Here is a 25,520-nt window from a genome sequence, read left to right as displayed (position 1 = left end):
ACCGAAAAAAAATGAATGATGTTTTATGGCCGGAATCGGATGGTATTAATCTGGACAACGTTTACTTTCAACAAGACGGCGCTACGTGCCACACAAGCAACGAAACCATTGATATTTTACGATTAAATATCAAAATTTCACCTCTTATTGGAAAACTCCTGTATTTACAAGGTGAGATATGAGACAAGCTAATTCGGATACATGCATTTTATACACCATAACACTTAAAGAATCAATACCGCACGAGAAAGACATTTTTAAATCATTTATCACATTTGTGACTTCAGAAATGCTAGTTGGTTTAAAATAAAAATTGTCCCCTGTAACGTGAAGTTCAGATTTAAAATCATTCGCCAGACACATCTCAATAGTTTTATTGGCACTGCACAAATTACTAGCGAAGCTTGGACCAATGTCACTGAAGAAGTAATTTATATGATTAGTAATTATATTTGGACTCTCTTCTATTGAAGTAATAATACTATTAATTTTCAATTTTTTAAGGTAGTTTGTTTCTTTAGTTGTTTAGTGACTAGATCTGAATAGCCAGGAACTTTCCAACCCTCCTTTTCCCTATTTCTAAAAATGTGGACTACATACATTAGGAATATAAATGAAATTTCTTCTGAAGACACTTCAATGAAATAAAATGTTATTGATTTCTTCGAAACAATTCCTTTTTACATGTTTTGGTTTTAGCTGAAACCAATTTTACTTTGTTTCTTTTCGCTATTATGCACTTTTCTAAATACTCAGGATTTCTAATAGGCATGCAGCGATTATGTCGAGGATCAATTAATTCGGGTAGCATGCAAAAATTGTAAAAGCGTTTCTTGACATTATCAAGCTCGAAGTCATATTGGGTACGTAATTAGTGTCGCCAGTATCCCGTTTGCAAAAGTATGCCCGTTCCTTGCATAGTGAGTGGTCTCCAAATACATGTTTTGGACCATTCAATATATTCAAATAAAACTGTTTTATTTTTCCTAATTCATAGTCTTCCGGTACGTTATTGCACAACGTACAGCCGTTCTCAGGCGTAAAATACGGCTTGACACAATCTTCCTCAATGCTAAGGGATACTTCTAACAGTGATTTAAGTTTTTTGCAATAATTTCTAAGTGATTTCGGCATTCGATCTTTTCGACTGAAACATTTTTATACGATGTGCTTCTTTTATTTTATTGTAAGTGCTGGAATATTTTATATACTTTTATATTTTAAAAACATCAAATTGTTTATTACTATATTTATTAGAAACCCGAAAAAAAGTTAACAATAAATTAATTCTTAATAATATAAAATTGTTTATTACCTATAAACCCGAAAAAATGTTAACAATATATTAATTCTTAATAATATTAAATTGTTTATTACCTAGAAACCCAAAAAAATGTTAACAATAAATTGATTCTTAATAATACTATTTGACACTACACAGCTTCGACGGAAACGCACAGATGAAACATAAAAAAAGGCGACACACTATTATAGTCCCTACGCGCAACGCATAGAGTGGAATATTGTTGAAACGTCTCATGGAAGTGTAATAATTACGCGGAATTTCGAACTTTGAAAAAATATTGACACGACGGACCGTAGAAAGCGTGCATTCACGGCCACCTCATAGAGCCGAATGAGTAGGAGAATTCTTAGATGTTCATTATATAGTATTTAACGAAAATAAATTGTTAGTAAAAACATATATCTCGACAGAAAAATGTATTTACGATAGCCAAGCGTGGCTACATTATCGATATTTTGACGATTAATAACTTAGATTGTCGTTTGAATCTGACAATTCATGATTCTTCATACAACGATTGAGATCGCTAGTAAGGAAGGCCCTTAATCTATGAATCAGAGATTATTCCCTGAACGCGGTCAGTGGGGTGGGAAAAAATGACCCCACCTAAAAATAAGATTTTTTTCCTGAAATTTTTGATATTTTAGAGGTTTTCAGAAAATTATAAATTCAAATTCAATACCTTCGAACCATCGACCAGTGACATGTCTGGTTCTAAAAATTGGGTTATGAAAACATTTAATTAAAAAGAAAGTGTGTTATTTTGCATTCAAAAGATCGAATGAATCATTGCTTTTTACCTTTTTTTGGTCTGCAAAGATCAAATTTCTCTCGCAAAGATATTATGTTATGACGCGATGCGACGAGTTTGCATATAAAATCACAATCAAATTGGTGGGATGAATTATTCGACCAAATTTATAAGGCACGCCATATTTAAAGTTGTATACCAATAATTTGAACAATTACTTTTCAAAGGGTTAATAATTTATATCATTAGAGATTGGTGAATATTATTATTACACGTAAAAAGAAGAATTAAGTATATTTAGTAACGGAGATGATGGTTAAGAATGAAATGAATTTTAAAACTAATCAAGCCTCATGATGCTTGTTATTTTGTAAATATCTTAACATGTAAATAAATCTGAACTAAAGTTCCTAACAATATTAAACTTGTCACTAAGTAACAATACAGATAGGTAAGTAGATCTAGCTCAGACAGATAACGAAATCGTTAATAAAATTGCATAGATTACAATGTTTCTCAGCTGTAGACGGCAAGACTGGCAGACCCATACATGAATTGAAAAATCGATATCAATGTACGTAGTCGTGCCTTAAGAGCCAGCCTTCCGTGTAAAGAATTTCGATTTGGGTAACACCCACAAAATAAAGAATATTTAATTTAAAAAGAATCCGACAGAGGTGTCACTGTCTGAATTCGTATTAGGAGTAATTTTGGGATTATTTAATAATTAAAATTGTTCAAATACTCCGAAACAACCCGTCCTAAGTAAAGCACAAATAAAATAAATTGGCACCTGTCACCTGTCTCAGATATTGAAATTATGGCTGCATTTCTTGCACATAAAATCATGCTCAACACAACAATTCTTCCAGGGCGAAAGGAAGAATAAGATATTTATTTGTAATAGAATATATCTTAGAATTAAGTAAGTAGAAAAAAACTATCCACCCACCATTGAAAAAAAAGATACAATGTAAGCAAATAATAAGCAATTGCAGTTTATTATTTCATAGAAATTTTCACATAAACAAACCGAAAATTCTAGGAAACCATAATTGTAATAATAATAGTATTAGTATAGTAATAGTATAATTTATTATATTATCATAATGGAATTCCACACCGAATAATCGGTATCAAAAATAGAAATATGGAAATTTTCTTCATAACATTTCTCACTCAATATTTAGCACAGTGTTCCTAAACAACGGATGTTGTAGATTCATATCAGTTCTCAACTATGATTGTGTGAGCCCACCGCTTTGCCACCCTATTATAAGTTTAAAAATATATAATATATTAAAAATTGCTACGTTTATGTAAAAACGAATCTAGATCCTCAAGTGAGACACAGAAGAAAACCAACGGTAACTTTAAACAAAATCTCATTAATAGTTGGAATTATATGGTACAGGTACACAAGCTTCAATATTCTTTAAATTTAAAAGTAAACATAACAATTATTAAAAGTCACCAGGGAGGAGAATGTAACCAGGTTTGATGCCATAAAAAATCTATAGTTCACCAAGTGATCTAAGAAAGTCCTTACAAATGAAAACCTATTATTGGTCAATAATTGTACTAATAAAACCTAGCAATATAATATAATCCTTGTAAGGAAACATTCTTAAACGCAAAATTATCGCTATATAGTAAAGACCCAGGACCGTACAGAGAGAAAGAAAAGAAATAATACTAGTTTAAAATTAGTCAATTGGCATAACATGTTCAGAAACGGTTTTCGCCCGGTTTTCGCTAGCCGAGGGTAATTTATGCGTTTACGACATTTGATACAATTGTATTGTATGTGTTTTGAGTAGATATTGAGTTCAAAAAATTGATAATAACAGCTCACATCTCAACTGATTATTAAGAGAAACCTGCCCATTATTATCTAACAACACTTACTTTGTGTCATTCAATTTATCAATCCGTCAAATATCGATGATATAGATAAAGGTTAATGGACATAACTATGATTTGAGATTTTCACGGCCAAAAGTATTGTAGTGATTTATTTTGGGGGTATTATACTACCTCCTTCTTTAGCCCACGTTTCGGACAGCATTATAGTGTGCATCATCATTATGCTCTGTCCTGCCCCCATCTTCCCTTATGATGGACACTGTAATACTGTCATAAACGTTTGCTAAATAAGGAGGTAACGCAACACGGCGTATTACCTCAAAAGTAAATCACTATAAGAAAATGGACATAGTTTAATAACTGGGTTACTTTTAATGGATTTCTTCCCCTTCCGCCACATAATTTTCCCATAATTTGTAAATTGAAAACATATATTTACGAAACTTATAAATACTGACTAAATACTGACAGCCGTGTTATTGGATCCCGCCAAGTAAAACATATTTTATTTTACTGCCTCATTTCGATTAACAATACTTTTTTATTGTGGAAAATAATCAGCGAATTTTAACTACCCGACGCGACTTTTTTCATTAACCCCAAACAAGAAGCCCTGAGTAAATAATTTCTCTCAGAACTTATGTCATTTTGAGTATGCTGTGTGGAGGGTTTAAGGAGAGGAAGGATAAGATGTTTTGGAAAGGAAAATGTATGAGTGGTGGGTAGGAATCTGGGGGTCAGTATGACCAAGAGTGACGTATGAATCCATCCCTCCTACTGCGATGCGAGGCGATGGGTCGAGAGATGAAGACGTCAAAAAGTGTTTGCCTCAACCGGTCTCACACGATCTCACTGTCACGCGGTTGGATGGCTGATTCATTCGCCGCCAATACCTAGACAAACCTCACCCCATGAACGAGTGATTTCAGCGTAAGATTTTTTTTGATCCTTCGTAAATTATGGAACAAGTAAAGCGTCTTATCTTATTCTTTCACAGTTACGTGGATGTTTACAAACTCTATAGTCCATGATCTGAAAATGTTTACGATAATCTAGAAACCAAAATTCATCCTACTAGATTGTATTAGATTAGAACATTCCGTATGCTAATAGATAAATGAGATTCACTTTTTTGAAATAATTTTGTGTTCGGATAATAACAATCATATCAAATCAAGTATTTCATCGTCATGTTTTATAAATATTAATTTCTCAAAATTTCAAGATCTAAGGAAATATATACATGGATCCTATGTAGCAAGAATATTTACATTACTTTGGTTTGTAATGTTTTATTTAAAAATATATACACACATAATTTATTAAGAAATTGAAATTTGGTTACAATACGTAAGTATAACAGAACAGATAAGTATATTTGTAGTACGCTTAGCATAACTGTATAAAACAAATATTGAATTCAAATAATAAGACTTGGTACAGTAAATAAATAGAGCAACACGATTAAGTTTAATTGAAATTTTTGTTATTAAATTATGTTTGCTTCAGATATATTTAGGCACGATATTATCCTACTTTCTGAAACTAAGTTACAGCCATAATATATTATAATAAAACAAATAAAAAACTTTATTCCACTTAATTTTATTTTGACCGTAACCGGTTTCAGCTCGTCAAAGCCATCTTCAGACTGGTACACAAAATTCGTAATTTAATTAGCTTAATTAGCTTACTGGAATTACCAAATATTTAGAAATTCAACAATCTTAAACGACTTAGTAACAAATAAAATTGATTAAAACCCTATAAACTACCCCTCTCCCCCCTCCCCCATATGTTGTGTATATAAACCGTAGACTAAGAATTTTGTGTACCAGTCTGAAGATGGCTTTGACGAGCTGAAACCGGTTACGGTCAAAATAAAATTAAGTGGAATAAAGTTTTTTATTTGTTTTATTATAATATATTATAATGGAATTCCACCACGAATTATCGGTCTCAAAAATAGAAATATTAAAAAGTTACAGCCAAATATTCACTTAAATGAATTAGGTTTTACTTATCATATTTTGCATAGATTAGACTGAAGTATTTTGACAAGTGCTAAAAGCAGAGGTGGTGGGGTGTTAGCAAGAAAGATCGCAGAAAGATTGAATGAGACTATCAATATTTTACTTACGAAGGAGCTTTAAAATAATTATAAATTAATTAATAATTAGAGAGTGTATGAACTGTAATAAACCTATGTAATGGTTTTTAAATTTATTCATAATTAAACAAACCGTTTGATAAATATAATAAATAAAACATTGACAAATTATCCTTACAAAAATATTAGTATTCATAATATGTGTGCCCAACATATGACCCCAGTTAAACCCCTTTGTTTTGGGTTACAAATATAATATGTTTACGAAAATATCTGAAATCGCTTATTATTTTAGTGTACTTATTTTCATTTTTATTAGAAATTTAGTTGAAAAAGAATCACCATAACTCTATTTCTGTAAAATTATTGTAATTTAAAAATTGGTCGGTAATAAAACTAAACAAACATATTTTTGCATAATTGAAACACGGCTCTCTTCTGTCCTTGAAGTCCATCTTCAAGACAGAAGATCAGATAGTGCAAGGCTGTCTGAAACGTTGTCTCAACAATGAATAGTAAACGCAACTTAGCTTGTTTCCAAAAATGAACAGCACAATATACTATGGGCATTGAGAATTTGAAATCGCAATACCGTGCTTGATCTAGAGCATTAGTTCCAAAATAACAAAAGATTATCTGCTATTAAAAGTCATTAAAAATAATAATATGTATGATAGATAAATATACTGACCGTATAAATATGAACAACATCGATTAGTTAATGAATGAACGATACTGACCCGTTGATAAGCATTACTGACCCTGTTTATGGTAAGGGTTGGCGAGGCGTCGCCTCTCGCGCGCACGGCACCGTGTTCATCCGCAGCTGTGGGGGCTGCGAAACTTCAGTCACCACCACTGCGCCAACCACCTTTGCTGGAGATCGGCAACAACTGCCAACACAAAACAAATTACATTCTAGCTTTTTAAGATAAACACAAACAAAACAACGAGCACGATTACGAAGGGGATTCATCACCTTTGCTGAAAATCGGCAACAACTGCCAACGCAAAACAAATTACATTCTGACCACTCAACAACAACAAAACGAGCGCAATGGATTCATCCACCATTGCGCCAACCAATAAATCCTAAGTTATAGAGATATTTTAAAGGCCATGACGTGTTCAACTCGCAGTATTATATAAATCATCAAATTTTCAAACCAAAAACACATGATTTTGAATACTTTGCTATCACAAAAAAAGATTTGATTGTTCAATAGTAAAGGTTGATGAGTTGAGTACCTTCCTAAAATTAATTAAAAATTAATGTTATTACCAGTTCCTAATTATAACCATGAATGGTTTTACTAGTTCCTAAAATGAATAATGAATTTTATGACTAGTGCCTAAACATTACAATGAATGGTCTAAACGCCCAGAATCTCGAATGACGCAGAATCGCTATTCAAAAAAAAAAAATTTTTAGGAAGCTAGTCAATTTTTAAAAAACACCATCACAGATAAGTAATGACTTTCTGATTTAATAACTGTTCGTACCACCTACTGGGCAGCAATAATTACGTAAATTAGTAAAATGAAATCCTTGGTATCTTTCCGAGGAGACGAATTTATTATCAGATCTTTTGGCACAGTCCGTAATTTGCAACTTTGTTTAAGTAGCAAGTATCTAGAATATGATTTCCGTACAAGTAAACGACCAAAATAATGTATGATCTTCTCGTTCAACTGATATCCTCTATCTTAACTACCTAACTAACCATCACGCCGTTTCAACGCAGGGGTAGACAGAAAAGATAGACAGCCACGCAACTATTAATGGAACAATCATGTTACTATATTATCAAACAAAATAAGAAAGCTAGCCTACATCTTCAATACTCTAAGAAATATATTGTGCATAGTTACATTAAAAACTTTATATTATGGCTATTATTTATATACTGGTTCAAACAATGCTTTCATATAATGTTGTCTGTTGGGGTTCTTGTCACAAGACTACCGTAGAGCCTTTCAATGTTCCAAAATTAAATTTCCAAAAAAATGTAAGAGTTTTTTGTATTCGTCACAGTTATTATAAAGTGAAAGTAAAATGATGTCAATAAGGCAGTTGTACATAATACAGGCTCTCTTTAAATTTTTCGACAACGTTGATACTGCAAAAAAATCACAACAAGTGCGCAACACTAGATTGGGTTCTTCGTTAATGTATCAGCCGGTGAATAACAGAACATCTTTTGGACAAATAAGTTTTTCTTATAAAGCTCCGTTGCTTTATAATATGCTCGGTGAAAATATAAAAACTATAGGTTCGTTGAAACTATTCAAGAAAATGTTAAAAAATCTATACTGGCTGAGAGTGGTGATGTTTGTTAGATTGCCCATGTCGTAGCTTCTGTCTATCTATCTATGTATTTGCGATTCCGGTTCTCCAAGACGACAGCGAGAATCATTTGCTACTTAGCGATATCATCCTTACGCTAAGGACACCTTCACTACCTTCAGTTGCTTAGGGACCGCACGGCCTGTGAAATTGCTGCGATACATCACCGATACAACTGTTATGATGTACGTTTTATATTTATAAACGGATACGTAGATATGTAAGGAAAATTATCATTAAAATTCATTAAATATTATTTTAATATTTTCGTTCACAAAACTGTTTTTTTATCGATGAAAACCATTTCAAAACTGTGATTAAATTACAAAATAGAAACTGTTTAGTTTTTATGGAAAAAATCTTTTGGACATTTTCCGCTTTCAGTCTGGTAATTTATGTTTACATGTATAGGTATCCTTGTTTGATTTTATTATTTATTTTTTTAAAGAAAGACAAACATTCCCGGGTTACGATTAACCTGACAATATTTTAAAATCTCCTACTACCACCACAATAAGCGGAAAATATTGCTTGTGTTGTGATGGAACACTTGAACCAGCCGAGGAATTGAACACACTAAGCCTGGACGAGACACAAAAGCGATGTCAACTCGATATTTTCGATCGATATTTGTTCTGATGTCTCCCGTTATTTATTCTACTTAACCTCTATTTTTTTGTAATGTATTGTGAGTGAACTTAATGTATTTGATATTAAAATAACTACGTAACATTGTACCTATTACACGGAGAAAACATACTGATATAATATATTGCTAATTTAATAATAATGGGATGGTAAGCCAATAACGAATCAATTAATAGGTTTCCTGTTAAACGCGATGTTGGAACACATGTTTTTTAAAATCATTATATTTTCGCATTTCGTCAATACAAATATTTAGTGCAAATGCAGGTGCATCAACATGAGTTCAGATATATTAGGAATGTACTAAAATTTTAGAAGGAAACGGCCTGCAATCCCGTTTTTAACCGAATTTTATGAAATCAGCAATACTCATTTTCTCATGTATAAGATACATAAGTGAGAAGAATAGAATTAAAAAGAAGACTGCTCGGGCAAGAAATTAAAATATAAAACATTTGTTCAATTTGCAATGTTTTCTGTGTATTTCAAATGCGTTATATACATACTATTTTTTTCCGTACAAACAAATACTGTTTTAGAAACTAGTTAAATTATCTTGCCAGTGTATGTATTTGAATCAAACATTACTTTTCTAAATAATACATTTTAATATACTCGTAAAACGTGAAAAATGTTGTCCAAAACGCTAACGCAAAATTTTTTTATCATAGAAAAATTGAGAGATTTAGACATTTCGAAAAAACATTCGTTTTGTTTGGGAAATTTGTAAGAAAACTGTAACTTCACTTTTATCTCGTTCATATAATAAAAAAAATAATTTTTAAAGTTAAACCGATTGTTACAATAGCGGCGCGAAATAAAAATGATTCATTTTGACTATTTTAAGTATTTTATTACTGGAATCTAGTAAAAATATTGCAGGCAAATGGCAAAAATGGAAAGAATTATTGTTTTTATTTCTAACGTCAAAAAAATATGTATTTCCGAATGATAAAAAAAATACTCTTATAAAATATAGACGCCCGGTCACATATGATCCTTAAACACTGGAAAACAAAAAAGTGTAATCTGGGCCAGGTCTCTTCTAACCCTTTTTTTAGTCCGTTTTCTAAAACAATGTTTATTGCTATTTATAGATGTAATTATATAATAAAATCATTGAATAGAAAATATTTTGTGCTTTATTTCAACCTCCTCGAGACGTTTATTATTTACTACGCGAAAGTTTTCAAAGCTAACCGCACGTTCCGCTAAACTGTGACATAATAAAGCTCCTTGCTTATAATGTGACATGGATTTTTGAATTAAGCTCAAAGCTCTGTTCAATCAATGAAAGTAATAACATGGCTAAACCACAGGCAGTTTCTTAAGGAAACGGTTTCATGTTACTTTGATAATTTCGAAAAATCTCACCTTCATTTACAAAACCATTGATCTCAAATGGATACATTCAATTTAGTGTTCATCATTGTTCATGTTGATGAAAACTAAACAGAACTTAATCATCGTTGATGTTGATGAACACTAAATTGAACTTAATCATCGTTCATGTTGATGAACACTAAATTGAATGTATCCATTGTAGTTCTTCAACATGAACGATGATGATCATTCGATTTAGTGTTCATCTTCGTTCATGTTAATGAACACTAAATTGAACATATCCCTTTGAGTTCATTAACATGAACGATGATGAACATTCAATTTAGTGTTCATTATTGTTTATGTTTATGAGAAATAATAAAATTTGCGCTATCTTTCAATTTATAATTAATTATGACTTTTGTGTATTAATTAAATTATGAAAACTAATATATTTTTTATTCCTATTTATTTGGATTTAATAATAATCTTAAAAAATATTACGATGAAGTAAACTAAAAGAAATAGCAACCTTTATGTAACTGCAATTATATTGTTTCTTTAGATTGGACGTCAAACTTTAAGGCGACGCGAGACTCTAATAACGGGGTATCGCTCAAAGCTCACATTTTAAATAATTCAGACGAATTCGTATCGATAGCATATACATTTTTTTAGAGAGATTTCTACGGATGTAAGTTATTTATATTTAAGGCGATACACTACGTCGTTTAATATTTTAAATTGAGCCGCTATCAATAACAACCCTTACGTAGATGGCGATAAAGTTTAAATTCCCGCTTAACATCATCCGCCTGTTTTGATTTATGCAAGAAAAAAACATGGCCAAAAAGTGCCTTTTAATTTATTTTGTGGATGTTCAGGCATAAATATTAATTTTTTTTCTTTCATTTTATAAATAACTTAATTTGCCACATTATACAATAAAATCATAACCGAAAATGGGTTCGTAAGGATATTTTGAACTTTAAAGCAGTTTTCATAGGCCTTTATACTATTTTTTCTGGCCTTACAAAAAGACTTATCTAAAAAATACTCGATTATTTCAAAGGCCAAGATGTATTCTACTCGCAGTATTTAATTGAAGCATCTGAAACATTTCTAGGCGACCAAATTTTCAAACCAAAAACACATGATTTTGCATTACTACGTATGGCATCGCCTTAAGATTAATAAAAACAGTACCATTAAAATACTTTTGTAAAAAGTATTTTAACCATAAAATGAGATAGATAAGATAAAGATAATACCGGAAAGTTAAATATTCTAGACCTGCTAGGGTAAAGTCGACCACAGGTCCGTTCATTACACCGCGGTGTAATGAACGCACCGGGCCGCGCGCCGAATATTGTTTTTACACATCTAAATCATTTATTTCGCTAACATTCCCACTTTGTTTTAGAGATTTGCTAGGGCAAATTCAAACGTAGGTCTGTCCAATACGCCAGGGCCGCACGTCGTTCCTTTAGCACAACAACATTACCTAAATGGGGATGCTATTCGGGTTATACTGACTGCGAGCATTTTGGAATATCTAATTCTTGTGCTGAATTATGGAAATAAATAAAAATCATGATTGAATATTACCTACTACCTAATACTGATATCTGGTCGCCGTCACCCATAGATATTAAATGTATATATAATCAGCCTTAAGCATATATTCGACCGATTTATTTAGTTCTAGCGAGCATTTTAAGCGCTAATAAAGTTTGATAAGAAATTTTATTATAGTATTATTCAAAAATAATACTATAAAAATAATCTTACTTTTATTTTCACACAGCTGCCATTGTAACCATGTATCTGAAAAGATCGCGCAACATTTTGCTAAACTACGTAGCTAAATAATATCCTGATTTGTTTGAATTTGTGTTAGTCCTCAGTATTGATTTTTCTCTCGCTTTTTATAGTCTTATATATTCTGGCACCTAAATACGATCTTCAGAATGAAGCGTAGATCCCTCCCCGTCTAGGCTGAGTTTCATGGTGTCCTTGAGATTATAGACGGGGCAGTTTTAATATAATTGGACTACGACCTTGGAGGAAATATCCCATTTCGACCTTATTCTGACATTGCAATAATACATCTTAATTTGTACATACGTCTGACAATAATAAGTTTTACAGAAAACTACCAAAATAAATACCCTAAAGAAATTAATTACTCGGAGTGGATTGCAGAAAATTTTCATCACTGATAAGCTAACCCCACAAAATAAGCAGCTCCTGTGTTTGGCAAAGTCCACAAAAGGGATGCAAACGACTTACCATTACATTAACCACAGCAAAAAACCACAAAATGGAAGACATAGCAGACTTAATAGTTAACACAACACCAATTCCGTGTACATCTACTAATGATTCCGAAATAGTATGTCAACTGTTACTACCTAATTCTACCCTAAAGATACTCTCTATGAACATAAGAAGTATAAATAAAATTTTTGATGATACTTTAAAGAATTTCAAAAGATTTAAAAAAATACTCGTTTATACATTGTATCTTCACCTTCATATTATTTTAACACTTTTTATTATTTATTATTGTTTTTCACATTATATAATGTGTATGACTACCATAACACGGGCATTAGTCTAGTCTGGTAGTTGAAAATTGTAATGTTTAAAAATGTACATCTGATATTTAAATTGGGCCTGGTTCTATGTGAAATGCATCTACACTAGTTTTTATCCCAATACAAAGATTTAAAGATTGTCTAAATAATTTATTAATGACACGAGATAATTAATGAGTTCAAAGAATCCGCATGTAAAACAGTAACTTCATTTTTTGTCAGATTTTATCCTTTGTGAACGTTTAATGAAAGCTATTGGATCTATCGAAAAATATTTAAAATCGAGTGATAAATTCAATGGAGATGTAAATTGTATATACGTAACTGACGCGTTTAATTAGTGAAAATCTTTTAAATTAAGTATACACATTAAATTTTGGAACGGTACCTACAGGCTTCATCCTGCTAAGGACATCTTCAAGGTCTAACCAGTCAAATAGTAGCGGGAATGGAACGAAGTCATATGTTTATGTAATATACATCTATGCATGTGCATGTATGCAATACACATGTATGCATGCATATATGTGTATTTATGTATGTATGTGTATACATGGGTGTATGTATATATGTGCATATAAATAAATATTTTTTCCTTTTTCTTTAAATAACAATGTACAATAACCATTAAAAAAATATATATTTTAAATCCCATCTTACAATTTTATAAGAAAATTTAATCAATACACATAAATACATATACCATTTAATTATAACCACGTAAACACCTCAGCACAGGTTCTCCCAGTGAAGTGTTCACGAAACATATAACACTACCCACCACAGTGTCACCTACTCAAACCTACCTCACACCCAGCATAAAAAAAAATAAAAAAACACCATATTAACAACAGTTCTAAATTTATGTATTATATACAAATGGAAATATTTGGTAGACACTGTAATGTATGTATAGAAATAAATAAAAAAAAATTAGAAAAATCATTATACTGAATTGGGGTAGATTACCATTTTGACCGATTTTTACATAATAATACCATGTATAATTTATTTTTTTATTTCGTGAAAAGTACCAAAATTTATAAGACTTTGTTAAAATTTGATTTGTATAGGCGCCTACAAGCTATACCAGTTGAACGCAGTACCATTCCAAAGAAAAAAGGATGAACGTGCTTAAACAAAATTGTATTCTCGACAATTAGGTACAAAGCTTTTAAACCAAATAACGATTTTTAGCATTTTTCTGAATCGAGGACTTTAGTGAAATAAATATTATTTAAGTGTGTAATTCAGACTTCAGATTATGCCGATGTCAAAATAATACGGTAATAAAACGTTGCTTGTTCCCTGTAATCAAAGTCACGCCTTGAGAGAGATATTTGCCCCTAATGGCCACTTCGGAGTTGCTTTAGTTCACTGATAGTTCACTGCATTCAGAAAGCATTTCCTTCTGTATTTTTAGCAGTCGGAATGCGCAGTCAAAGTGAACGCTGAAATCATAAATAATTGATTTGAATTCGCTACGCGTCCCGGGAAATTGCAATTTAAGTCAAGATCAAGAAACTGCGATGTCCTTCCTGTTGATGGATAGGCGTGGGGAACCTTTTCGGGTTTTCGGAATCTTCGACATATTATTATATTACCTCATTTTACTAAGTAGCGATTTTAATTTATTTTTATATCACGCCTTACAAAGAACCCTTGAGTTGCGTCTATAGATTTATCCACAAATCAAAGTTTAAGTTGCATTCAAAACTCATGACTGGTTTAAACTTAAGATTAATTCTGCGTAAGAGTCCACGAGCTTAAATAATCGTTACATTCGGAACAAGAAAATGGTTTTCCAACTGGTTTTGGAATCCGCAACTGGAATTATAACACATCGCTCGGAAGATAAAACCACCTTTAAATGAAGATTGAATCTTTGTGCGAGTCCCCAGTAGTGTTTAAAAATACAAGACACAAAAATGGTTTTCTCCGATTTTTGCAGCATTATAGTCTGAAACTAGAATTTTATAATTGCCCTTCAATCGTGAGAACCGTTTCCTTCGAAATGCGTTAGCCGATGGATGCACAAGATGCCGATAGATCCATTCATCTTTACATTTTGAGTACAAAGCTGGTTTTAATTTAAGAGTGAATCCTTGTGCAAGTTGCCAACTTTAATTAAAACTGCACTTCAAACACGAGAATGTTTTCTTTCTAAAATACGTCTGCATATGAATATAACTACAACTGTAATTTTATCTGTAATCCATTCCCCTCATTAAATTAATAATTTCTTACGACACATTTAATTTCTTTTAAGTTAAAATAAAATAAAACTAAAAGAGGATGTTGGTTCGGTTATTTACTTTGGTCTAAGCTGCTTTCTAGTAACTTAGGTGCATATGTAAGTACCTGTCAGCTATGGGTTTCTGGTGCATACGTAAGTACCCGTAAGCTTTACCTTTCTCTTGGTTTTGTAATAGTGTAAAAATAAAAACCGTTCTCAAGTTCTGAAAGTATTTTTTTGATACTCTCGTGTTGTTGTCAGCTGGCCGCACCCTTGCTCTATACACTATTAGTTCTGCGAACCTTGCGTCCAAAAAAGTATGTTCCTAATTTACTCTCATTTAATAAATCAATACCAAAATTTCGTCGGAAATCATAAGATTTGTAAGTAGGTACCGACTTGAATACTTACCTGGTTAATTATAAAGTATGTTATATTTTAAGATACATTTTTTAAATATCAAATAAAGAATCATACGATTTGTCCAAATAAGAAACCTTACTATCTTAACGACAATTATGTTTTTCTAACCTTATTCAGGCAGTTAGGTACCATAAAATTGAAAAGCTCAATTAAGGCGATGCCATACGTAGTAATGCAAAATCATGTGTTTTAAGTTTGAAAATTTTGTCGCCTAGAAATGTTTCAGATGCTTTAATTAAATACTGCGAGTAGAATACATCTTAGCCTTTGAAATAATCGAGTATTTTTTAGATAAATCTTTTCATAAGCCCAGAAAAAATAATGTATAAGGTCTATGAAAACTGCTTTAAAGTTCAAAATCTCCTACTTACGAACCCATTTTCGGTTATAATTTTATTGTATAATGTGGCAAATTAAGTTATCTATAAAATGATTGAAAAAAATTTAATATTTATGCCTGAACATCCACAAAATAAAATAAAAGGCACTTTTTGGCCATGTTTTTTTCCTGCATAAATCAAAACAAGCGAATGGTGTTAAGCGAGAATTTAAACCTTATCGCCATCTACGTAAGGGTTGTTATTGATAGCGGCTCAATTTAAAATATTACACGACGTGGTGCATCGCCTTAAAGCTATCCACCTAGTCAAATTTTGCAAATGAAATAATGCTTGCTTGAATAATAAAGTGGATGCAGGAGCTTTTCGAAATCCGAAACTCAAAGTACACACTGTTTACGGACAGATGAATAATCAAACGTTCGAGTTAAGACAGGAATATGCTACGATCAGTTAAGAAGTGCGTTACCTTTTTGTTTATTTGTACATAGAAGTATCTTGACACTGAGATCTTAACTTCAAAGAACGAAATTTATATATTTTTCTGAGAAATAAACTACTGAATAGTGAGTTCTTTATGCTTCCAATTACAGACAATTCAACAGCTTTTTTTCCGTTTCCCTTCAGTACTTTCATCACATTTATTCAGTTTGCAATCTTTTCTTCGTATTTCAAATGCGCTGTATACATTTTATTTTTAAATTTTCCTTAAAAACAAAAACTGTTTTAAAAACCAGATTAAACTATCTTTCCGGTGTACACATCCAAAATAAATATTACTTTTTGTAAATAATAAAATTTTAATATCAAATGTGAAAATGTTGTCAAAAACGCTAACCACATTATTACTTAACTTTTTACTGCAATCATAGAAAAATTGAGAGAACTCGATATTTTGAAAACATATTCGTTTTGTTTGGGGAATTTGTAAGAAAACTGTACCTTCACTTTTACCTCTTCATATAATAAAAAAATAGGAAATATATTTTAAATTTAAACCGATTATTAAGTAAGCGGGGTGAAATACGAATTATTCATTTTGATTATTTTTAGGATTTCATTAATGAATTCCAGTTTAAATATTTGAATTAAACTGGAAAGAATTATTATTTCTATTTGTAACATCAAAAAAATTATGTATTTCCGCAAGATATAAAAAAAAAGATAAAAAAATAAAATATTGACGCCCGGTCATATATGACCCTCTAACGCTGGAGGGGTTAAAACATATTTGAAATATCTATATTAAGCGACTATTGTTGTATAATGTTGCTTTACTTTCTACTGGGTAACTGGGATCTTATAATATCACCATGTGGGATTAGTTTTTCGATTACTGAACTTAAATACTAAACTTTTTTCCATTATTTTTCAAGATTTTTCTTCTGTTATGTACTGTTATATCACTTTTATTATTTTTTACTAATATAATATTTGTTCCTGTGTACTAGGTAGGTTATACTTTTTTTTATAATAGTACATGTAGGTTTCTACTATTGTATGAAGATAGTTAGGTAGTTACTAACTACTTTCATTTATATTTTTTAATTATTACCAAAAGTCTCTTTCATTATTTAGCTAGTCCATTTTTTAACATTTTTGTTTTAATAGGAAATATTATTTCCTCGCCTTTTCACCATTATTATTTTTTTCCTACCAATTTAACTTTATTTTTACATGGGTATATATATTTTAACATAAACTCTGTTTTTATGTTAAAACTCCATGGGCATATACATATAAATATGCAAAAAAAATAATAATTATTAGATTATCAAAATGTTATCATGAAGCCGATTTCATTTTTTTAATGTACTCAATTCACTTTACTATTCTAGTCATTTTCCAAAGAGGGAAAAAAATTAAAACTTTAGGATTTGAAAAAAATTAAAACTTTAGGCCTTGTGCGGGAGACCTAAACATTTTTTTAAAAATCCAAAACTTTTTGTGGTAAGTTGTGGTACCTAGTAGCAACTTTTTCTCAACTTGGAATTTGAAAACAAACAAAAGTTAAAAATCGATACACCTTAATGTGCAAGTTATTCTATTACGCAATACAGGGTGCAGCAAAACAGACAGTGCAGTTTTGAAGGACTATTAAAAAAAACGGCGCAACTTGTAGAAATGGGATTTATTCAAGGTACATCGTGCCGTTTTATGCATCAAGTCCTGAAGATGACATCAGAAAGATGATGGCCCCAGCAGAAAGAAGTCGCAAATGCTTAAATCAAATGAGCTCGCGGGCCACCCCACGTCACCCTTCAGAACGACGAGGCGCTTAAGAAACATCTTTCGCAGTTTCGTCATTGAAACTCATCACCACCCCAAATTTGGAAATCGCACAGCACAAAGTCACTTTTGGGCAGTGAAGAGGTCTCTCGTGAAGTTACCTTGGGTTATTTTCAGCCCAGTAACGAAAATTTTGTTTATTCACTGCACTACAAAGATGGAAGGCCTGCTGGGTGGCGACGAAATAACGACCATTTTCAAGAAACGTGGGGACGTCGAAGCCCCGGTGTTGTTCTGACCAAATAATGGTAACGACTGAAAATGGTACGACCCTCCCACTACACGGGAGGTACTGGCCCATCAAAACTGCACTGTCTGTTTTGCTGCACCCTGGATTAAAATATGTTTTTTTGATTTCTCATTACTTACTTAACTCGTTAGCAGTTGTTCTGGCCCAATGATCAAGTTCATTATAATAATTGTTAAAAGCCTACACTATTCTGCTGTAACTTGACTGTAACCAACAACCGAGCAAAAAAGCTAATTCATATAATTCCAAGGAAAGTTCGTTTAAGCGGTTTCGCCTCCAGCCTTCGGTGGAGGTAATTAATAAAGTTTAATATTATCGTGCTAATGTAAATTTAATAACGTTTTGTACAGATTATAATGTGGCAGCGAAACGGTCTATAATACTCGTAGAATAATTTATGAAACTAGTACACCGAACGTCGTAGAATAATACGAGTATATCAGTGGTCTATCCAGCAGTGTGTAATGCGACTTTACCCAGACTTCGTGTGTCTCAAAATAAGTGCTGTCCCTGCTTCTCACGGCAACATGTTAATACTTAATACTCAACATGTTTAGGAGGTTTTTAATGGAATCCTTTTCTTCATGTATTTTATCCCAAGACAAGTCACTCACGATACGGCTTACCAATTCCTTCAAATCCTTAGAATTTTTCGTAAACCGAGCACTGTAAGATCCTACGCAAAAAAGTCCCACTGTGGACTGGGCTGCAAACCGTTAACTTATTTTAGTGAACTTTACTTTTCTGCGCAGGGACTTACAACATTCGGCCTATGTCAATTCCTTACCGTCCCGTGAGGGAACCTCCCAAGTAGAATTAAATGATTTATTACTAATGCACCTTTATAATAGCCGTACCTACATGTTGTTATTTCCAGATGTAGTTTTAAAGACCTTTAAAACAATAATTTGTAAATAATTTTGTGATTGTTACCCCAATGAACATGTTTGCACGGATAAAACGTACCGATATTAAATATTCTGATTTTTTTAATATGGTTTTTAACATAATTCATTTTCCTGTTAAAAATGGGACTGGAGGCCTATAACGGAAAAATTTAAAGATTTACTAACAAAGCATCAGTTAAAAGCGAATGTTTTATGAGGACGGCGGAACACGTGGTCATACAAATACTGATTCAATATCAGATGATGATCCTGCTAAAAATATATCAATATTGATACACTGATATTGTCGCATTCTGTCATGATATGTATTAGAAAAAGAATACATATTATCATTGTATTCTGAATAACTGATATTTTATCAGGAAGTTGGCATGTTGTCACTTTTTTAAAAGGATCGTTTTTCTCTGTGTGGAATTCACATTCCAGTAGGAGAAAACTTTTAGAACATTAAAACCCATAAACTAGACTGGTTAGAAGAAGCGGAGAAGATATTTATGTTTGCTCTTTGCATGATTTATGAGACTTAGACATCTGATACTCATAATAATATAAGGATATATATCGTCGCATTAATTCGTAGACTGCGTAACTCCAAATTTTTCGAAAATACGTTTTTAATGCCATCTGGTGTTAAAATTAGACCCGCATCGACTAGTAAAACTCGAAAATTTAAAAAAAATTAACCTTTTAGATAAACACAAATTAGGAAACTGCGTAAAATTATGGTGCCATTTTTACTCGCGAATACTTCGTAACTCCTTAATTCAGTATTGGCCGGTGAGCCGTGCACGCTTGTTGTGTTTTTGACTGAGGAAATTTATTTACGGTGTAATAGTTTTACCGTGAAATTAACTGAGATAAGTTGATTAATCAATTTTGAACATTTTATAACCTTAATTTTAATTGTGAAGTCACGAATAGTGTTTTGTATCTGTAGTCTAAACTGACGTCTTCTGCACCGTGTGACGCTCTGCCGTAGCTCTCTTGTTTTATGTGCCTCTGCGGTTTCGTAAATACCTAATAGGTCCTTGTTCTGTGATTATCTCTTCTTCAAGGTCACCATCTCTTTGCAAGTGGATCTCCTCCTGATGCATATCCGGATCCGGTTCTTCACTGTCCTCTTCAAACAAACCCAAAATATTTACGGTGGAACGTGCGGCAATTCCATCTCGTCTCTCCTCAGACACAGTCCGTTCTCTGTCAGGCATCTTCCGCGGGTCAAGCACATGTCTTGGTATGCCATCTACTTCGATGTTGTTGACTGAAGTAAGTCCTGTCACCCTTCCATGCACGATGTGCATCTCCCATCTACTGGTTTAACCGCAAGAAGATCGCCCACTTAGAGCTCAGTCAATACTTCCTCTTCTATATTCACTTGCGCAGAAGGGTGTCTCCACGAGTGTGAAGTGTGAACTATACTAGACAGCGCAATACCTCGATCATCCTGACTTTTTGCAGCCAAAGATTGTACCGAAACACTGCCTGCAGGGGATCGCTTCCACTTCTGGCTGCAGTTCTCTTTATTGTTTGATGATGTCGTTCAACTATACCGTTTCCAGCTGGTCGGTATGCCGCGCAAAATCTTTGACGAACATTCCATCTCTTACACTTATCTGTAACACTGTAGGAATAAAATGCAGTACCATTGTCCATGAGAACTACTTTGGGCGGGCCTCTTTCCCGAAACACTTCTTCCAAATGTCTGATAATCGAAGCTGCATTATCTGACTCGATTTCCCGCCACACGGCAAATCTACTTGGACCGCAATCGATAAATGTGAGTAAAAATTTCCTACCGAAATGAGTAACATCAACTGCCAAGCGACTCCAGGTTGTCACAACATTAAGATTACCCGCTTCATGGGATGATGGTGGAGGGTCAATTGTCCTGCATTGTACGCAGGAACGCACGCATCTATCGACGTCCTTTCTTCTCGCCTCGGGATCGACCAGCCGGGCAAGATGAAGCGTTCACTTTACTCCAAAGTGATGCTGAGCATGAAGAGTTTCTACGCTTAAAGTACATGTTTGCTCACCAGTTCCACTTTCAAGTCTCTCCCACCTATCTTCACACTCTGAGGAGTCTCTTTCACAACGTTTCCTGTCATGGCTACTCTTTGCCCGGGTCTTGCAAACCCTAGTAAGTACATCAGTTTTATTTCTTACAGGACAACAAGGGTGATCGACAATGTCAGATCAAATTCTTCTACAATCTCCTTCATCAACTTCAAGCGTCACTTAACGATCATCTCTGACACGACTACTCCCGGTCAGTGTAGATCTCACCCAGCACGAAACCGTCGCCGAATCTGTAATGATCTCCAGAGTTTGAAGATTTCACTTGAGAGTCAGATTTAATCCCTTAAGGAAGGAAAAGTACCAGCATTTACAAGACTTAAAACAGACATTAGAAAAGGATTACCACTCCTTTAACGATAACCTTCCGCATCATTAAAATCATTAAAATGCATCTAAATAGACTGCCTCGACATACACATACATTGTTGTGTTTTATTTTGTAAATGTAAAATTCCTATCTCCCAAATTTTCCGCTAGGTTGTTCATAAAACTGTTCGCAGAAAAGTATGTATCTTTTGTAAAATGCGTATCTCCATTCTCGGTTTTTACGTAAACTTCCTAACTCCGATTTGAAATAGAAAGCCTTAACTTACAAAAGTTCAATGATTGAAAATAAATTTCCAAATATATTATATGTTCGAAACATAAATAAAAAGAATAAGCCGTCTTTAATTTTTTTTCACTACGAGGTTTTTGTGCCTCCTGTAAAAGCCTGGTTATTCTATTGCTTCTCACACCACTGTCGAATTTCGTACGTCGTACTTCACCTACGCATCTTTGACACTTTGTGTGGGATAAGACTGTAGACTTTTTTCATAGAGGATTTTGGAACGCAAATCAAAAAAAGGAAATGCGTCAAATATACGTTTGAACGTACGCTTCACTCATAAGTAAGTAGTTTCTTTTATCTATACCTATAACATCAAACAAATACAAATAAACACAAATCCAAAGAAGTATTCAAGAATGGTTGTCAAGAAACAGGGAACAGTTATAAGCCTAAATACCACAAACAAGACAATGACAAGCCCGACCATCACTAGAAGTGTAGGTACAATTGGTTTTTTTAAGTGAAACATCGTTTGGCGAGCCTGGGATTATCCTTCATTCAACCAGCCTTGTGACTAATCGACTCTTTCCGCCCATTTCAATAAAATCATGGTTGGTATTATTACAAAACAATAAACAACAACTCCTTTGTAGGGATATTCATAAGCCCACTTAATTAAAAGTCACAATTGAGAACTCGGTACAAAAGTTTCAGGTGCAAAATACCAACCATTTGATCTTAAAAATCGACAAACGAAAATTTATATAGGAAGCCATATAAAATATAATTACTCGACATATTTTTTACAATATATTTTGAACTTTCTCTCACTCAGATCCCGAAATCACATTATTATTTGGACTCTACAACGTGACAAGTCGAAACCAATGAAAGCAAACTATTTATTTGTCGAACAGTTTTAAAACTACAAGAATTTTTTTATCTACCTGCGGCACTTGTGACAAAAAACACTGTTGTGCAAATAATAAACATTTGGCAAGCAAAATTACGATATATTATAAATATAATGTTTTGTCGTTTTGGACAACGCTAGTGCTAAAGCATCGTTAAAGCAGCATTAACTCGTAAACGAAGCGTGTTTAGAGTTATGCATTGTAAAAATAGCTTGGAAAAACTACCTCTATTAATTTAAACACTAGATTTAGGTGTTACAGATGTTTCGTATTTTACAGGCGAGAAGTTTTAAAGTTTTGTTGCAATTTAATTAAATTCCCAATGGCAGTGTTTAGTTGTCACTGTAACTCATCGATTTACACATATTTAATAATTTCATACAATGATTATAATTTAAATAATAAATATTTTTGCAATACGTGGGTCAATATTAACGATCCCACACCTTTCTCACTACATAATATACCTTTAAAGATATAGTTAGATAAAGATAAGAGAACTATTTGCTTGTTGTGAAAAATAATGTACAAATGATAAACTTATTATTCGTTTTTATTGTTTATAGAATAGATTGCGTTCGGAAGACTTGAATCGGTGCACGTTGCACACACAGTATGTAATGGTAAATGTGCAAAGTCAGTAATCCAGTAATCCGGCAGTTAATTTGTAGAGTCACTTGGGGTATCCGTACGCAATTTTACATTAGGATTTTTGTATTTAAAATCTTTGAATATAGTATTCAATTTTTTTTTTATAAAATTATTGATTATTAAGGTATCTCAAACGAACTAAAAAATCTCAAACGGTTCATAAGTCAAAAAGTATAATTAAAATTTCACATGCATGTAGATTGCGTACCCATGACCGTTAGGCGGGGTAAGCACACGCATGCCGCTGTTCGCACTCTGCTTCCAATCTGCTTTTGGGCGCAAAATGTCATCTTTACAATTTCGCGGAATATTGCACTTAAGAATTGAACATGAGATGAAATATGTATATGTTTAAAAATGTTTATGTAATGATGTAAGTGTGCGCACCCACTAAAATGCCTATGCTTACCCCCGCACACTTTCCCCAAGGAAATATGCGTATGCAGTTTAGTGTGTGCGCGCACTTACCTCATTTCATAAAAAAAAATTCAACTTAAAAAAAAATAGATAAATGGTAATCTGTAAGAGAATTGCCACTTTGAATTAAAACTAACACTATTTTACTAAGAATTGTCAAGGACTACACCGTTTTGACGCAATTGGTAACACAATAGCAACCAACGGTAAAAGAGTCGAAACAAATAAGAAAACCACAATAAACAATATTGTATGTATTTTCTGTAAAGGGCTCAAAGTACACACGAACGTATTCGATGCGACCTAAAGCACTACAAAATTGAGGAATAAGTGCAGGTGAAGCATGAACGAAGTTGTCGCAAATATCGCCGCGCACACTTCGCTTGCGGTTACCCCACGTGACTGGATCTTTTAAAGCTTATACGTTATATTATGTACATACATAGTTACGAATATAACCGTGACATTCTCTCACGTAACATACTATTATTTATATTTCTACCCCAAACAAAATACTAAACTAATTACTAGTAAACACAATGGTTTATAACGTGAACCAAAATGAAGTTTATTATTTACGCTTAGTAAAAACTGATTTGGTGTCGGTTATTTATTTATCTGCGGAGCTTAATACGACGGCGGCGACAAAGGGGTTAAAGGTTGAACAATTAAAATCCGAAACTTACCTTATGTAAGTACTTTGATTCTATTAATATGTACTTGTGACAGTAAGTCAAGTTTCAAAAATTTGTTTGTGTTTCGTGTTACGTGAGGTATTGATCATTTCACGCAGCCAACACACGAAAACATCGCAGTAAGTTTCACCAAGCATGGTGTGCTTTAATTGAAGATTTCGCACGTTACGTTCCAGCAATAAAAATTAGATACCTTTGTACTTAACCTCAAAACATGTTTAAACTATAACTTTTCAGGTATTTTAGTTACAAGCGTGTGACAGTAACGCTGTATTAACTTGTGCGTATATTATACACAACAAAATAAAATAAAATGTAACTGACAATCTTTAGCTTTAAAACATGATAATTTTAATTCAAAGCAAACAGGTTAGAAATGATTATTTTCATGAATATGAAAGAAAACTTTTCTCTGCATTTCTTTAAATAAAATGTTTTTTATTAAATTTAGTCCTGAACAGTAAAATAAATAATGGCTTATAATTTATAATAAATTACCTTTTCTGAATCGATACTCCATTAAAACCAAAATATTAAAGCTTCCGTAAAGCCACCTCACTATGCGACGTTTGTAAAATACTGAAATGGACTCGACCGAAAACGCCGGCCCTACCCCGAATGGCGGCGGAAATGCCCGAGCTCCGAAAAGCGCCGCGACGCCGCGCCCCCTACTGCGTGTGTCTGAGGACGCCAGCAATAACCGGTTACCCTGATTGATTGCAATCGGTATATTGATGTTGGTGTAACACAGCGTCATCGGCAAGCTGTCCGCCAACCAACCAACCAACTACTTTACTTTCAGAGACTTGTGGTTTATTA

The 25,520-nt window shown here is 32.9% G+C and overlaps 1 protein-coding gene across 1 annotated transcript in view; it reads right to left on the bottom strand.

Annotated features, from left to right (window-relative positions):
- The window catches only part of LOC149412336 (5'-AMP-activated protein kinase subunit gamma-1-like), a 334,414-nt gene extending 309,145 nt beyond the window's left edge, over positions 1-25,269 (bottom strand). The window contains exons 1-2 of the mRNA XM_089645903.1: positions 25,200-25,269; positions 6,795-6,926 (exon numbers count right to left, since the gene is read on the bottom strand). The gene's annotated coding sequence lies outside the window, so the exon portion shown is untranslated. The remainder of the gene's footprint in view (positions 1-6,794; positions 6,927-25,199) is intronic.
- Positions 25,270-25,520: the final 251 nt, after the last annotated feature.

This window comes from Hesperophylax consimilis, chromosome 23 (assembly GCF_061612785.1).
Source record: "Hesperophylax consimilis isolate HC1 chromosome 23, BYU_Hcon_1.0, whole genome shotgun sequence".
Classification (NCBI taxonomy): Eukaryota; Metazoa; Arthropoda; class Insecta; order Trichoptera; family Limnephilidae; genus Hesperophylax; species Hesperophylax consimilis.
This window is presented reverse-complemented; position numbering and strand designations above follow the sequence as displayed.